The following is a 17,844-nucleotide window of genomic DNA, read 5'->3' as shown; positions in this document are numbered from 1 at the left end:
TTGATCAATTCTTCTTCCTTATACAGGTGACGATAAATTCACTTGTTAACACCTTAAAAATTTCTGGGTTTTTTTCTAATAACTAGGTGTAAAAAACATGAATATTATATCATGTTTTTTTCAAATAAAATTTAACGTTGGTGTCATATGTCGCTTATGATATTTTTTTTCAGTTCGTACATAAAAAGCTTATTCAAATAACAAAGATGGTGGATACATATACTGAGTAGAACTTTGACCAGACGCTCATTTTGGTTATTAATACAGCCCCTTTTGTGTGATATTGTAAAGGTTTTAAGTTTTATGTCCACGTTTAAACTGATATATGATGAGAAAGAAGAATGTGGTAATTGTTATTGAAGAATGTTGTAAAAGGTGTCTGTAGTAAAAAAAAAAACTTGGCTTCATATCTGATGAATTTGTTAGATTACGCATTGTGACCCACGCTACAAAACTTTTTATTACTGTATTTATTTACATACCACTTGAACAAAAAACCTTTAAAGTGAGCAGTTGATAAATTTATTGTCATAAAACGGGGGAGGGGTGAGAGCAATTTAGAGAAGTGGGGGTTTAACATCCACTTAATGCAAACAAGATCATTTCAGGACTAATGTATGGTATACTTTTATTTCAGTAATTCACTTAAACGTAGGGGTGTATAGCAGTGGGGGGAAACTGGAGGACCTAGAGAAAACCCACGAGGTTGGACAGGAGATCCTACTCCTTGTCATGTTCAAGCAGGGAATCGAAACCATACCACTTGACTCAATTACAAGACCTTATGATCTAAAATGACAGACCTCTGTGATTGGACTCAACCACCCACCCTCTGTCATAAACAAAACTTTTTGAATATATTTATCAAATTTGTTTTATAATTTGAAAACAAGGAATAGGTTCCTTAGTATGGAATCAATAATCTTGTTCTTGGGGGATGGGCTTGATCTTCAAAAAAGGCAGAGTTTCTGTCCATTCACGGGCAGTCGACATAAAGCTTAGGAAAAGAACCCTGCAATTTGGCAACTTAAAGACAACAGTAAATTTATGTAAGTGATACTTTCTTTGAAGCCAAACAGTCAATTTACATAAGAAATACTCTCTTTAAAGCCAAACAGTGAATTTAAGTAACAGACACCCTCTTGAATAACAAAAGTGAATTCAAGTAAGAAAGACTCTCTTTCAAGACAATAGTGAATTTAATTTACACAGCCCCTCAGGTTGGTTTTACGACTTTACCCCTAGGTGTGGAAAGCTGTAAAATTTATCTATTTGAGAATATTGAAAAGGAAAAAATTTTGTTAACACTTTTTCTTGATTTATAGATTATAGATGAAGAATGATAAAAATGAATTAATTAAAAAATATGACAAACATACTGGTGATAAAACATGGAATGACTGAATAAAGAGTAGTTTAATGGCCTCCCTTTTTGCACAATTAAGCTTGGAGTGTTTGTTCATGTATAGGTGGGGTGGTGAGGGCGGGGTACATGTGTATCCTTCATTATTAGCCCAGTCGGAACAGAAAAGAAAGTTATCCATTTCATTTCATGAATTATTTGAAAGCTGATGGTTCTTCGCTGTACAGCTGAAATAGATTGTGTTTCTGAATGTGGAAAATACAACAAAAGTCTTTATAAATGAGTAAACTTTAAATGAGTAGTGGTATCAGATGTTCTAGACAGATTAAACATTGAAGCCCAAGAATTCATAAAATGAGGAGTGGTATCAAGTGTTCTTGAAAGAGTAAGCACAGATCTGTGTTGTTTCAACATAAACAGAAGAGGTTTTTTTATTTGTAAATGTGAATTCCTCAAAGAATGATTTATATATATATATATATATATATATATGTAAATGGAGGGACATTCGTTTGGATGGGACAAAAAAGATGAAGATAACTTGTTTACGTCCTGGGGGGTGGTCTAGTGGTTTAACGTGTGCGGGTGAAATCAGAAGGTTTGCCATTAAGACTGCTTTTATGTGAAAAGATGTAGGGTCATCTGTCCAATCTCATGGGTTTTCTCCGGGTCCTTCGATTTCCTCCCACTGCTAAAAACTCTTACATGCAAGCAAATTATTGGAATCAAATTGAACCATATGTTAGTCCTGTTAAGAACTAGTTTGTGTGGAGTGGATGTTAAACCCCATTTCTCTCTCTTTCTCTCTATCTCTCTCTCTTTGGTTTGAAAAGGCTATGAGACATTCAGTGACTTGATGGTCAAAGGGTTAATTCATCACATTAAACAGTGTCTAGTCATTTGGATGGAACAAAAGCCGAGGTCAAAGTGTTAATACACCACATCAAACAACATGACGATGGGTCAAAGGATTATTATTGCATCACATCAAAAAGCATCTACATGTAGTTATCACATCAAACAGTTAGCACATGTATGTCTATGTGAAATATGAGACAAAGGCTTTACTTCCGACCAAAAAAGTATTGACTTATATGTATATACATGTACATACATGTACATGCACCTTGAAAAATACTCCACACCAAACATTCAAAGATGTATTGTGTACAATTTAAATACAGAACTGGAAGTTCTTGCTATAATACATGTAGTTCAAAAATAGATAATGAGAAATGAATATATTGAAAATTTCAATCAAATTACTTTGTTCTGTGTGAAGTTATGAATGTTTGAAGTTTCGATATGTTTGAAGTTTTAAGCGTACATATACTGTACTTGTAACAGTCTGCTCTTTATTAGTATATTGCATAAGTTTTGTGTTGTAACATTAGAAACAAGTCGGCCAATTTGACAGAAAGCCCAATGATTGATTAACGACATCCACAGACGATGCATTCTTGTATTATGTCAAAAAAATTGATACTTTAGACAGATGCGTCTACTTATTCTTAACTCAGAATTTATTTTACAGGGATGTTATTTCACTTATGTGTAAATAGTCCGGTATTATATTCTAAGTTTCTATCTTTATTTATTCATGGCGTTATTTAACTTACCCTTAGGCAAAACCAACTTCATTTTATATAGTTCTTTGGAATCTTGATAAAGAATTAGCCACTTGTGAATAATGTTTTGTTTAAATTTCAAAACTTAGAGATACATTGTGTAAGATTTAGATAAAGAGCCAGCCATTCTTGCTGTAATAGTTTGAAAATAGATAATGCAGGATGAGTATATTGAAAATTTCTTTCAAATTCTTCTATTGCGAGTGAAGATGTTAGCCTTTGAAGGTTTGACAAGATGTGTGCACTGATGTTACCACCTAACTGGTTGTTTGAAGCTAAGCCTTGTTTCTCCATTTTTAAATTAAATCAAAATATGGCTGAACCATTCTAATCTACATGTACTTAATATGGGAGATACATGTATCTGATGGCATTGAGAGTTGATTATGGTCTTGTCATGTTAATAAATGACTATTTGATAGTTTATTTATATAACATTTTAGGTCTAAAGAAAGGCCCGCAATAGGCAAATTTAGCTCTTGCATAATGTATAATATGTTTAAACTTTAAACATTAATTGAGTACCTACCAGTATTATTTTTATTTATATTATTTTTTTCAAAGAGAATTTAACTTACTCTTTATGAGCAAACATTCAGATTGGTGAGGCCTAAATATATAATATGTTTAAACTTTAAACATTTGAGTACCTACCAGTACATGTTTTATTTTTATTTATATTATTTTTTTCAAAGAGAATTTAACTTACTCTTTATGAGCAAACATTCAGATTGATGAGGCCTAAATATATACATGTAATGCTTAGTTTCCTATTATATTTATTTATTTATTTTCAGAATTCCTGTTTTCTGTTAATTTCATTATTTTGATGGTGTTTTTTTTTTATTGTAATTTCAGATGTTTTATGTGAGATATTGTAGTGTGTTATTTGAATGCCATGATTGATTTTATTACGAATCAGCAGGTGAGTCCATTTAATATATTTATCAAAGCCACAATATTTTGTCTGCAATATCAACCACTGTGGAAGTAGACTTTAAACCACCAACTACTTCTGCTAGCACTATATTAGTCTTATGGACCATTTCAAAAATCGAAACCGAAATGAAATGAAATGAAATGGGGTTTAACGTCCTACTGTTCTGCAAATCAAAACGAATAGCCCGCGGAACTGGGTGCGTGGGTTGAATCAAGACCAGAAAGATGTCAACTTTATCTTACTCTGTCGGTGCAGATGGGTGGGGCCGTCAAGATTTATCAACAGGATACTCCTTTGCATGCTAGTGTTGAAATTTTGCGACTCTTCCTTAACAAGGGGTCATGGCGGCTAAGTGGGTAAGAAGCTAGACAGCTGTCTAGTCCTTCGGATGGGACAGAAAACCGAGGTCCCATGTACACATTGGCATGCACGTAAAAGATCCCTTGACAGTTGGAATTCGATATAAGAGTAGGCTGTGCAAAATTTCCTTCATAGCACACTGTATGGCGTATGCCCATCTTCATTAGCCCTGTATAGGAGCAGAACAGTAGGACATTAAACCTCATTTCATTTCATTTTATTTCACTGTCCTTTAACAATTAACATATCGACTCAAAAATCATTAAATTGATGAATAAATCACCTTTCTATTCGAACTTAAAAATCTGTGTGGTACTACAGTTGAACGTTGATTTTTAAATTATCTGTTCTTTAATTAACTTTTGATTCAGCAGCTAGACAGATCTACCTGCGTGTCCAGCCTCTGCAACTTTAGAAAGGGGGTGTTTCTGTTGCCCCTCCATGATTCTCGTAATATTTGAAATACATGTACATGTATGATTATTGTTTATTTCACCCAGTTGTATTGCAATGCACGTATTGCAATGAATGTGTTGCAGGGCTCTAGGACAATGCGTTCCAGGATAATTTATCCCTGGAAGAATTATCCACAGACAAATTAGCGGGGAAAAATTGGTGGGGTATAAATAGTCCTAGGGATGAATTGTCTGGGGACAAGTTGTCCAAGGACGAATTGTCTTGCACCTGTATTGCAGTATGATTATGGGCTGCAATACACAGCTTTTGATTCATTTCTGTGTCAATCAGGCTTTAGATATGCTTTTGTTTGATTCACATGGGGTCATAAAGTCATTAAAGGAGGACCTCAAGTCATTAAAACTTATCACAGGTATGAAAGCACCTTGCTAGGATTACAAATATACTCATTGACCTTCTGATCTTGAAGATGGCTCTTCCTTGATAAACCACGTACCCACTTGATCACCTGGATAATAAACAATGGACTCACCTTAATTACCTGGATAATAAAGCACGGACTAGAGAATTAATTATACCACACATCATTTAGCTATAAGATTGTGTAACTTCCTTACTATCAACAGTTGACATGATTACTGATCAATCTTATAACCTACTTGAGACCTACTTTTAGTAGTAACTGTCCTATGCCAATTCCAACCGTAACCCTACTTATTTTCCAAACTTCATGTAAGTAAATTAAATGACCTGACATGTTATAATTAAAACACTGATCCTGTTTTTATACGCCCACATTTTCATGTGGACGTATATTGTCGTCACCTCTGTCCGTCCACAAATTGTTTGTGAACACTCTACAGGTCACAATTCTTATCCGATTTTGACGAAACTTGAAATATAGGTTTTCCTTTCGTTATCGGATCGAAACTTCATGGATTACGGCCCCTGATTGTACGAAAAATCACGTTTTTAGCTTGTGGACACTCTGGAGGTCACAATTTCTATGTGATTTTGATGAAACTTGAAATGGATGTTTATAACCCAAAGATCTTGGTTCCTTTCGATATTTGCGAATATCGGATAGTAACTTCCTGAATTATGGACCCTTATTGTACGAAAAATCGCATTTTTAACTTGTGGCCCCTCTATACAGTAGATCACAATTATTATCTGATTTATAAATATCACCGTAACACCGTAATGATGCTCGAGTTCAAATTTCATGAAATTCAGACCAAAACTGCCGGACAAAATGGCCACCCCTCGTATGCAAATAGTGTAAATATATGGTTTATCAAGGTTGTGGACCCTCTAGAGGATACAATTTTGATCCAATTTTTATGAAACTTGAAGATCTTGGTTCCTGTTGATATTCACACATATCGGATTGTAACTTCCTGAATTATGGCCCTGGATTGTACAAAAAATCACTTTTTTTTAGCTTGTTCTCTATCCATCGCTTGCAAAATGTGGGCATATCCTGCCTGGCAGCCGCTGGTTTCAAATTAAAAATAGATATCAATGTGTAATATTACTGCAATAGGAATCCCTTGCAAACTATAATACGGGGAATGATGAATCTCTAATCGAACCATGTGTTCTCAGTAGAATTTACACATAAATATAAATCCCACCATTCTACGATCGGCTTTGAGCGTTGCAACACAAAAATTTCTGAACCTTCATATGAACATATTATATTTTAACCCTCCACAAAAAATCTTCAAAGCATATCAACTTTTTAATTTATTCATTCTCTCTTTAATCTTTCTCTCCTTGAAATCTTTTATAAGACATGCTTGTACATATGGTATATGATTACATTACATGTTTGATTTGAGTCCATCGTACACACTACATAACCACCATAACTATTGTTGGTTTTATGAGAAATATTTTTTTCTTGAGTCATGCTTTGACGAATTTAATGGCTGATTATACATGTAGAATATCTTTTATGATTATATCTGAATTTGATATGCCTAGTTGAGTGTACATGTAGTTTACTTTATAATTGTTGAATGTATTTTTCTGTGTGAATTTTGGTTTTAAAGACATCCAGTCAGACGTGCGTTGTCTATTGTATATTTAAATGTCGACAGGGACTCGTTAATTGCAGTGCAAACACGGTTAATGACTTTTAAAAAAATTTATTTAAATCGTATCTGAAAATAAAACTTGCCTTAAAGAACTATAAGTGATTGTCAAATCAACTTCTGAACGGTGATCTCTTTCAACTGGTGTACACATTGGCCAAACATGTAGGTGTAAAAGAATCTTTGAGAAGGCAGAAATGCTGCTGTTGGGGCAAAATTCTTCGCCCTTGACCTAGAGAACTAAAATTGAAATCAGCTTCTGACTGAGGTTGTAAAAATATAAACATTGGTGTATTACTATTAATAAAAAAAAAACTGTTGACAGGTGGAATTCGCTGAAGTTATCCATATATTATAGTATCATCGATCAAATTCCTGATAAATTTTACAATTGTACATGTACATGTATTATTTATTATAGCTCTGAAATCAAAGGTGGTGGTGCAACACCTCCAGGCCCGTGTAGCTCCTAGCTTCATCAAACCTTATATTTGAAATTTCAGCCTCTGATCAGAGCTGTCATTGAGTCAACTGGGGTGGTTTCGATTCCTTGGTTGTATATTACAAGGAGTAAGGTTGCCTGTCCAACCTCGTGGGTTTTCTCTTGGTCCTCCGGTGTCCTCCCACTGCTAAAGACCCCTATGCACAAGCGAATTATTGAAATAAAATTGAAGCATATGTTAGTCCCGAAATGACCCAAACAGACGAACAAACCAATGGCAGTCATATACATTATAGATATTACAATATCCTGGTAATGAATAAATATCCTAATAAAATCTAAATCTGTACGTACAAACTGTAATATGTTCTGATAAAGAAATATTTATATACATGTAAGTAGGCCTATAGGTAATTGTATATAATAATGTTTATATAAATATAATGAATTTTATATTCATACATGTACCTAATGTTTATTTTTTGGTAGAATGTACGAATTGATTGCTCACTATAATTATTTACTTACAACTGGTTTGTATTTTTATGTACTTGAAATAAGGCATAGAAATATTTGTATCCATATATGTAATGCTAGGTTCGATAGGATTGTCCCACGATCTGGGATGTTTCGATGTGATCAACACGATTGCTACGAATGACCTCAATATATGATAAGATAGTGGAATAGTGGAATCCTAGAATAATAATGTTTATATGATAATAATAGTTTTTTTAATGTTGATTTTTGATTGAACAGATTAATTGCTCGCTATTATCATTCATAAATGTATGGTATTTTTACGTAGATGAAATAAGGTGTAGAAATGATGATGTCATATGATATAAAACAAGTGTTTTTTAGTAATAAGATTTACAAGTGTTTTGTATTTTTACGTAGATGAAAATAGGTGTAGAATTGATGATGTCATATGATATAGAAAAAGTGTTTTTTTGTTAATAAGATTTACAGGTGTTATGTAATTTTACGAACATTAAATAAAGTGTAGAAATATTTATGTTATTTGATATTAAAAACGTATCTTAATAAATTTTATATACCCACGTAATAAGATTTACAAATATTTATAGTCAGTGATAATAACGTGTATCGTACGTGATTCACCGATTCGTAGCAATAAAACTAATTTAAATGTCGGCGTGTAAATTGAGAGAATTAAATATGAACAAATAAGAGAATAGTTGGGATTTAACGGATTTCCCAGCAAGATAGAGTATTCACGATTATTCATGTGTAGTGAATCAGAAATATCAGTCTATAGGTCGTGCTGGGCAATTTGCCCAGATTTGTATCCCGTCATCTATTGTGGACATACTTTGTATTCTGTTTTATTGATAATCTTCAGTAATTGTCCCCACGACAAGTAGATTTGTGAAGAGAATAAGATATGTGTGTATTGTTATGATAAATGGACATGACTTATTCAAATCTATTTTGTTTGGTTTCTGTGGTCAAGTGTGGTTTTTGTGATACTTGACCATCTACCATACATGTAATTGTATAAAATTAAAGGAAATAGGGTTTAACATCCTACTGTTTTGCTCCTATAGGCCTACTGGGCTAATGAAGACGGTACATGTATATTATTAAACTACCTGAAAGCAGCTTAAAGGTCAATAACTGGCCTGGAAATTTTGTTTTTAGTTTGACCACACAGTTGTTTGTGTACTATAATGAACTGGTACCTCAAGAACAATTCTACAAAATATACATCATTAAAATGTTGTGTGTGATATAGTTTTATTTAACATCCGCTTCCACTGATGTCATATCGCAGACAATATCAAAATATTTTAGGTCTAATTTTACATGTATATTGCAATCCTAAATATTCTAAATATTTGAAATTGATAATCTAAAAATATATTTATGCAATCCAAAAGTTATTTCAGTTTTATTTCCTAATTTAACATGAAAATGTAATATGTCTTAACATTATATTCCAAGAAATGTAAATATGTTTGTAACTCGATCACTGTCTATACATGTATCTCCACCATTCTTTATAATTGTAGATATATAAGATTTAACTACAGGTATTTTTTAATTTTGGAGAGATCTTTATAGCCCTTTACCTGTTGTTCACTCCGGTTCAGTTTATTGAATGAATTTTATTTAAACTAAGTACCTAATATGTTTGAAAATATCATTAAAAACACTGATAAATAAAATAAAACAAAACAGTGCCCAAAAAATTAACAGGCACCAAAAGGATCATTAAAAACACTGATAAATAAAATAAAACAAAACAGTGCCCAAAAAATTAACAGGCACCAAAAGGATTAATTGTGCCTAATTTTTCCCATGACATGAATTTAAAGTATTTTTCCCATAACATAAATATTTCCATAAGATAAATTTTTCTGTAACATAAATACATATTCCCATAAGACAAATATTCATATAACATAAAAAAAAGGGTGCTTTTCTGATAACATAAATATTCCCATTGCATAAAAAAGGGGCTGGTTTTGTTAGACGCTTTTCTTGACAAAATTTTTTTACTGATAGTCTGAAGAAGTCCAGCTCTTGCTTCATAGTTTGAACTTAAATATTCCTGTGACATAAAAAGGGACTGCTTTTGTTAGACTCTTTTCTTCACAAAATTTCTTTACAGATAATCTGAAGAAATCTAGCTCTTTCTTCATAGTACAAGACTTTTCTCATTACATTGGTACTTTTCCCATTACATAGGTACTTTTCCCATAACACAAATATTCCCATAACATAAAAAAGGAGCTGCTTTTGTTAGACTCTTTTCTTGACAAAATTCCCTTACAGATAATCTGAAGAAGTCCAGCCCCTTCTTTATATAGGAGCTTTTACGTGTGACGTATTTCCGGTGTCTATTTTTAGCCTGGCCTTTTTCAACACGGGTCTTAACATGGTAAATGCTAGGGAAAATGGGTTTTTTCCTCTTTTTCTCTTTATACAAAAAGTATTCTTGAATGCCACTCTTGTTGTAAGTTGCGTGTAGCATTCGTAATAAATTACCAATTTCAAATCGTGTCTAAATTATTTTTGTTTCGTTTTATTGACGATATACTGCGTTGTAGCAGACGATATATGTCAAGCTCGCACACGGTCCAGTTGACTGCAGTACGCAAAAGCATTACAAAGATGCATTGCTGTATGAAGCCGATTTATATGTTTTGTTTTAATTTTACTGCAAACAATAAATAGATAACATCTGTTTGCTTGTAAAATGCCATGAAATAGAGCATTATAAGAGTAAATAATAGAATGGGTTAGAGATGTTGACCTGCGGTTCCACGAACGAATTATTCAAGACGATATTAAAATTTAAGCACGACCGTAGCACATCTAAGAAAAGAGAACAAATAATAATCACGCTGTATAGAATGCACCGAGTCCAGTTACATATTATTTTCATTCAACAGTTGTTCTCTGAACCAAATACTGAATTAGAAATTGATAAAATGGACACAAATGTATCGTTCTTCTTCTTGGTTGCGGCAAGATAAACTGATTGAATTAAAATTTCACTGAGTGCCAAAAGCTGAGTCAAGACGATTTATGTGGTTACAATTAACGGAAAAAAACGGTTTTAAAAAATGTTCACAGATTCAACTTGATCTTCGTTTTATTCTTTCCGTTATTCATATCCCATCAAGAGGAAAATTTCTAAAAATGGCTAAAGTTTTACCCCGTGCACCAAACTATTTTATCATTGGTTAGAGCCGTCTAAACGCGGGGAAATTTACAATAGCTATTGACTAACAATACGCATAAACAATCTTATTTGCATATTGCATACTATTTATAGTATTATTAGCTGGAATTATTTTCAAATTGTTTCGTGTCGAGTAGGGTAGCATGCAGTGCTACAGCAGACGATATATCAACCTCGCAAAGAACTGTCCAGTCGGCAGTTGAATGTAAATAGGATAGACCATTTAAATCTTTTGTGTTAATAGTCCCGTAATTAATATATAACATCTGTTGGACCGTAAAATGCGTAATAAACTTGACCTAATTCTAGTTCGGGCCATGAGCACGGATCAGTCATCCACTTGTTTCCTCAATTGCAAACGGCCAATTACGGGTATTGTAAACTTGCCGTATGTTTCCTATATCGAAGTTTTTGTAAAATCGCTTTCTGGCATCGGTCGGTAAAGCTTACACATATATAGAAATGGTGTTCAGTTCCATTTTATGTAAAAGAAGCTTGCTGTACGACGGTATGTTCACAAAAAAACACACACTGGCCTATGGGTTTCAGTCTACGAATAAGGCCAGGGTCTGCGCATGACCGAAAATGACGTCAAAAGGGAAACCCGTAAAAGCTCCTATAGTACAAGACTTTTCTCATACATAGATTTTAGGTACTTTTCCCAGAACATAAATATTCCCATAACATAAAAGTGGCTTGTACATGTAGTACAAGACTTTCTCATTGCATAAATTTAAAATACATGAATATTCCCATAACATAAAAAGGGGCTCATTTTATTAGACTGTTTTTTTGACAATAATTCTTTACAGATAATTTGAATAAGTCCAGCCCCTTCTTCATAGTACAAGACTTCTCTCATTACATAAAAATAAGATACACAAATATCCCCATAACATAAAAAAAGAGGCTCATTTTATTAGACTCTTTACTTGACAATATTTCTTTACAGTCTGATTAGAGATAATCTGAAGAAATCTAGCTCTTTCTTCATAGTTTGAAATGTGATCTACATGTGTATAACACCCGTGTATCAAACAACCCAGCAATAATAAATAACATACAGAAAAAATATTCTGTCTTTTACATTGTATCATTTAAACCATTCATTACTGTGTTCAAAGCCTGGTAGTAACTACATACTTAGTATGTATACACCCTTTGATGTTTGTCAATGGCGCGTGACTTACAGTTAGTGGACTGGTCAAGCTGTTGTCCAGTCAGTGGGCTGACCAGTTTAACAAGCAAATAAGAATTTGATTGAGACTCTAGTTACAGAAATCTATCACTCCATTAAGCTTTGTAGAGATCCTGTCAGCTGGTCATTAAAAGCTGACCTTAGGTTTATTTCTTGTTTATTATACCTGCCTTAAATTGCTAGTTTTTATGTGTAAATACACTTAAAGATTTTTTTAAAAAATTGGAATAATGCTAACAAAATATCTAGTTAAAGAAACATTATGTAAGATTTTGATAAAGAGCTGACCTTTTTTGTTATAGTAGCTCAAAAATAAATAATGTAGCTCAAAAATAAATAATGTAAAATGAAAATATTGAAAACTTCCTTCTGATTACTACATTCTGAGCCAAGTTATCAGTATTTGTAGTTTTGTCAAGATGTGTGCATTGTGGTAACCAGCTAGGGCACTGGTATATTCAAGACTTAACCTCGCTTTCCCATTTTAAAATTATATTCTTTATAAGGCGAACCGTTCTAATCTAGTTAAAATCTCGAGTATCCAATGTGATCGGGAGTTGATTATTGTCTGGATAGTTAATTAATGTCTAATTAATAATTTAAATGACATTTCAGAGTTAAAGAAAGACCTGCAATAGGCAGATTTAGCTCTTGCATAATGTATGTTTAATATGAGGTAAACAAGATATGTATATCCAAGCCCTGGTTTTTGACCAAATGATTAGTTTATTTCCTTGGCTTGCTGTGAATGTATTCATTGTCTAAACCATGTCATTTGTGATTCTAAATTCAAACGGGGGGGGGGGAGGGGGGGTTGAATGGCCGAATTGTTTGCACGTGCGTGCTGTATTATACGGTCTGTCATTGAGTCAACTGGCGTGGTTTCGATTCCCTGGTTGTACGTGACAAGGAGTAGGGTCGCCTGTCCAACCTCGTGGGGTTTCTCCGGGTCCTCTGGTTTCCTCCCACTGTTAAAGACCCCTATGCGCAAGCAAATTATTGAAATAAAATTGAACCATATGTTAGTCCCGAAATGACCTAGTTTGTGTCGAGTGGACAGTAAACCCCATTTCTCTTTCTCTCTCTAAGTTCAAACACATGCGTTTATACTATCAAATCTATAAATTAGATGCTTTTTTTTTTTATTTATCAAAAACTTGATCATGTTCTGGTTGTTTAATGCCCATTGACAGATCTTCCAAACAATATACATCAGAGTGGATGTTAAACCTCATTTCTCTCTCTTTGTTAGAAATTCTGAATTGATATACGTATTCAACATTTAGTAGGATTAAAAGCTTGAATAAATAAACAATGATTTAAAGCTAATTAATAATTGACAAAATATTCTGGCTGGCATAGAATAACAGAACTAGAAGAAACGTGACATTCGTAAAGATTTTTGATGTTTTGTTTGCTGTAGTATATTCTAGTAAATTGTACTGCTTAGTTAATCATGAAAAGTCTATTTGAGAAAGTAAATCTGAGATACAAATGGTGGACAAATGTCGTCTATGTTAACACTGGCGGAATGATTTGTTTTCAAATGCCTTCATCAGACAACAACTTGTTGCCGTCAACGTGATGTTATTTCGAATTTAAGGTCTGGGTAAACATTGGCGCGGGGCCAGAACATTTCCGACAAATTCACCTAGTCTTTAAAGTGTTCTTTTAAAGCTTAAAGGCTTTTCTTCATGTATCTTCAAAACTGAGTTACATGTTCGGTATTTCTCTAACGAAACGTTTAATTCAAGCTGTTGATTTAATGTTCTTGTATGATATGTAGATGGTCTCAAATCCAACATGCAGACCTGAAAATAATAATTTTAGATGTACTAAACAAAATGAAAAAATGAAAAGGAGTGGGGTTTACTGTCCTACTGTTCTGCTCCGACTGGGCTAATGAAGATGCGAATACATCATTCAGTGTGCTATGAGGGAAATTTTGCTCGGACTGCGGGGCTAGGGCCAACTCTTGTATCAAATACCAACTGCCAAGGGATCTATTATGTGCACGCCAATGTGTACACAGGACCTCAGTTTTTCATCCCATCCGAATGACTATGCAGCTGTCGTTATCAACCCTCTTCCTGCACCACTAACACCACCATTATACAACTTTTTTTTACAAAACAAAGGGGGGTGGATGGCCGAAGGGTTAGCAAGTGCGCGCTGTATCATAAGGCCTGTCATTGAGTCAACTGTCGTGGTTTCAAATCCCCGATTGTACGTGACAAGGAGTAGGGTCGTCTGTCCAACCTCGTGGGTTTTCCCTAAGTCCTCCAGTTTCCTCCCACTGCTAAAAACCCCTACGCGCAAGTGAATTATTGAAATAAAATTAAACCATATGTTAGTCCCGAAATGGCCTAGTTTGTGTCGAGTGGATGTTAAACCCAATTTCTCTCTCTCTCTCTCTTTACAAAACGACCGTAGTTGGAAATTTATAAAGCTCTTTTTTTTACCCTCTTTACAAATTGATCCATCTTACAAGATGACCTTTCTTTATAATAGATATCAACGTAAAGTTACCTCATGTTTGTACAGTACATTGATTATTATATAGGTCTTGTGTCATTTTAACGTAAATATTTGAACATCGTCGTAACAATGGCTGATTACAACTGATCTATCGTTCAAAGAAAGGATGACTGTGGGTTGTTAATAAAATATATACACAACCATGTGTTGACTCGGTTCGAGGGTCTTTTTAATAATTTTGTTGTATTAAGGGATTTTATATATGGGTCATTAAGCTAAGCCTATAAACATCCAGACCATGTGCTCTTATTCAGTTCTTGTGTTTGATCGTTTTGATTGTTTGTTTACCTACCTGGGTGTTGACAGAGAAAGGAAAAGAATTGAAAAATATATGTATAAGTTATTAGATGAGAGATGTCTTTGAATAAATTATTAATAATTCCTCCCAAATATGTGAATCCTCACTATTGAATAGATCCTATGGTGAATGTTATAAAAATTACTTCAAAAGTTTCTTAGTCTTCTGTTCAATTTAATGCAAACCATTTTACACAAATACTACTCTATTTCTAAAAATGTTTGAGAAATTAATAATAATACCACTCGAAAAAAGGACATATTGTGAATCCTCGCCATTCAATGGCTCTTATGGTGAATGTTTTAAAGATATTACTCGTATGTTATTTTATACCACTTTTTCCTAAAATTGATGGCTTCTGGTGGGTTTGGGTGGCCGAATGGTCTAACGTGGGCTCTTCAAATGATAAGATATATCATCGAATCAATAGGTGTTGTTTCGATCCCACACTTATACATGTATGTGAAAAGGAGTAGGGTAGCCTATCCCAACCGGGTGGCTTTTCTCTGGGTCCTCTGGTTTCCTCCCACTGCTAAAGATTCATTGAAATGAAATGGTACAATATATTTGTACCGAAATGACCTAATTTGTGTCAAGTGGATGTTAAACCCGATTTCTCTCTCGCTCTCTTTCATGTAATTAGAGCTTGACACCATTTTCAATTATCAACCATTTTGAATTTCATGTCTGATTAAAATCTCTGTTGCTTATTGTTTTGAGGGGGCACAGGCCTAGAAGCCAATCAGAATTTTTTTGCAAAGGTTTAAAGGGAAAAAAAATTAATGTATTATTTTTGTGGATTTTTTTTTTCTAGTCAACAAAATAATGTGCTTGTAAATAATAAAACACTAATTTTGAATACAGGAAATTTGTACTGAATTGACTTTGTATTAAATCGTTGTCAACTATTCGCACCTTTGGAATGCTCAGCCGACTTAGCAGCTATGCGGTATATGTTTCATTCCCTGGCAACTTATTTTTGTGGGTTGATTATTGTGTTGAATCTACGATGTTATCGTTATATATTTTGATTAAATTGTGTCACCGTAATCCTGTATTATCAATGAATTAGTATATTCGCGCTATCAAGTATTCAATCTGGTGAAACAGATATACTATCATTAAATATAGTCACCTATAAAGCGATTAAATCTCATAGTCTCCAGGCTTCAAACATCACTTTATACTTGACATATCACTACGCCTATCTTCTTTCTTGGTTAATCCTGGCACCAACGTATCAATACGCCTCTTGTATTCGTAGATAATCTCAAATAATTATACCTATGTTAGCATATGTGCAACTACGCATAGTGTATATCCACAGACTTTATATTTGTTGTCTATTGCTTGCAATGTCTGTGTAGTTTGTGTCTTGTCCGCAAGCTTGTCTTATCGATTTTGTTTGTGTGTAGTGCGGTCTTCCTGCAATTACTGTTTGGAGAAGACTTCAAGATTATTTCAGCAGTAATTGAACATATAGAGGGAAAAGCTCTAACATATGAGTAGTTTTTTTAAGCACAATATTAACATTAAAGTATGTGATGTGTAACTATGCGTATATCCACGAAAGACCCTTGCTAACAATGATTTTGGAGAATACTTTAGGATTATCTGCACAGTTATGGAACACACAGAGCTAAAATCTGTTAACACCTGAGCACTTATGGATCATACAGAGCTAAAATCTGTAACACCTGAGCAGAATATTCTGGATTAAAAGACAAATATATAGCTTTCAATCTAAATGCATTAATAGTTAAAAGTATTCCTGTAGATACAAACACATATTAGTCCAGAAATGATTCGAATGGACCAATCCTTATGTAAGTTATGATTATTTTTAAACAGTTTCCATTACTTTCTATTGACTTATGTAAGTTATGATTATTTCCATTACTTTCTATTGACTTATGTAAGTTATGATTATTTCCATTACTTTCTATTGACTTATGTAAGTTATGATTATTTCCATTACTTTCTATTGACTTATGTAAGTTATGATTATTTCCATTACTTTCTATTGACTTATGTAAGTTACGATTATTTCCATTACTTTCTATTGATTTATGATGTCATTTTTTCCTGTCTTAGAATATTAGTGAGCCTCAGAAAAATAACTCATTTATTATTTGTAGAACACCTTTCAACCCTTACTTTGTTAATTTGTAATAAAGACAATCAACTACTATTGGCCTTCTAACGTATTTAGACGTTAAAGAATCAAAAGTTATTTTTTCTTCATTGTTCTGGTTCTTTGTCGATAAAATTTGAGGCTTATATAGTTGCAATAAAATATATTTAAAATGTAATTGACCGTGCATATTATTCTGCAAAGGTTAAGTAGAGATAAGCAATTTGATTAGTTGAGATTTTAAGACACAATATTTTTTTATGAATGATATGATTGTATTAAGCAGAAGATAACAAATGTTGATATACGATGATAAATAGATCACAATACATCAAATTCATACAATTATAGCAGATAGTATCTTTGATGTTTAGTTTTGATTTATCTCTGATTAAAAAACAATTTATCATTATCTACGAAAGAAATGATTAAAGTTTTAATATTAAAAGTTTTTGGATATAAAATGTGTTGTTTACAATATTTATGAATTGATGTAAGATTGTTCATCAGAAGTGACCAAATTATTACATACTGGTTCTGGTTTGATTCCAGTGTTGGATGAGAAAGTTCATCAGAATTTACCAACGTGGTATCCCACTTGTCAGTTGTGCAGGACACACTACCTGTCAAGGGACAATGAATAGTTGTTTGGATGGGACAGAAAATCAGTGGTGCAGTAGAGACATTAGCATTTAGAATTTGAAATTAAGAG

At 33.3% G+C, this 17,844-nt stretch overlaps 1 protein-coding gene across 5 annotated transcripts in view; it reads left to right on the top strand.

The window, feature by feature from the left end:
• The window catches only part of LOC126819771 (erbin), a 71,060-nt gene that overhangs the window by 21,925 nt on the left and 31,291 nt on the right, over positions 1 to 17,844 (top strand). For all 5 annotated transcript variants that reach the window (XM_050547990.2, XM_050547989.2, XM_050547988.2 and 2 more), the window contains exon 2: positions 3,850 to 3,916. The gene's annotated coding sequence lies outside the window, so the exon portion shown is untranslated. The remainder of the gene's footprint in view (positions 1 to 3,849; positions 3,917 to 17,844) is intronic.

This window comes from Patella vulgata, chromosome 4 (genome assembly GCF_932274485.2).
Source record: "Patella vulgata chromosome 4, xgPatVulg1.2, whole genome shotgun sequence".
NCBI lineage: Eukaryota > Metazoa > Mollusca > Gastropoda > Patellidae > Patella > Patella vulgata.
The sequence above is the reverse complement of the archived record's forward strand: the minus strand, read 5'-3'. Positions and strand labels throughout refer to the sequence as shown.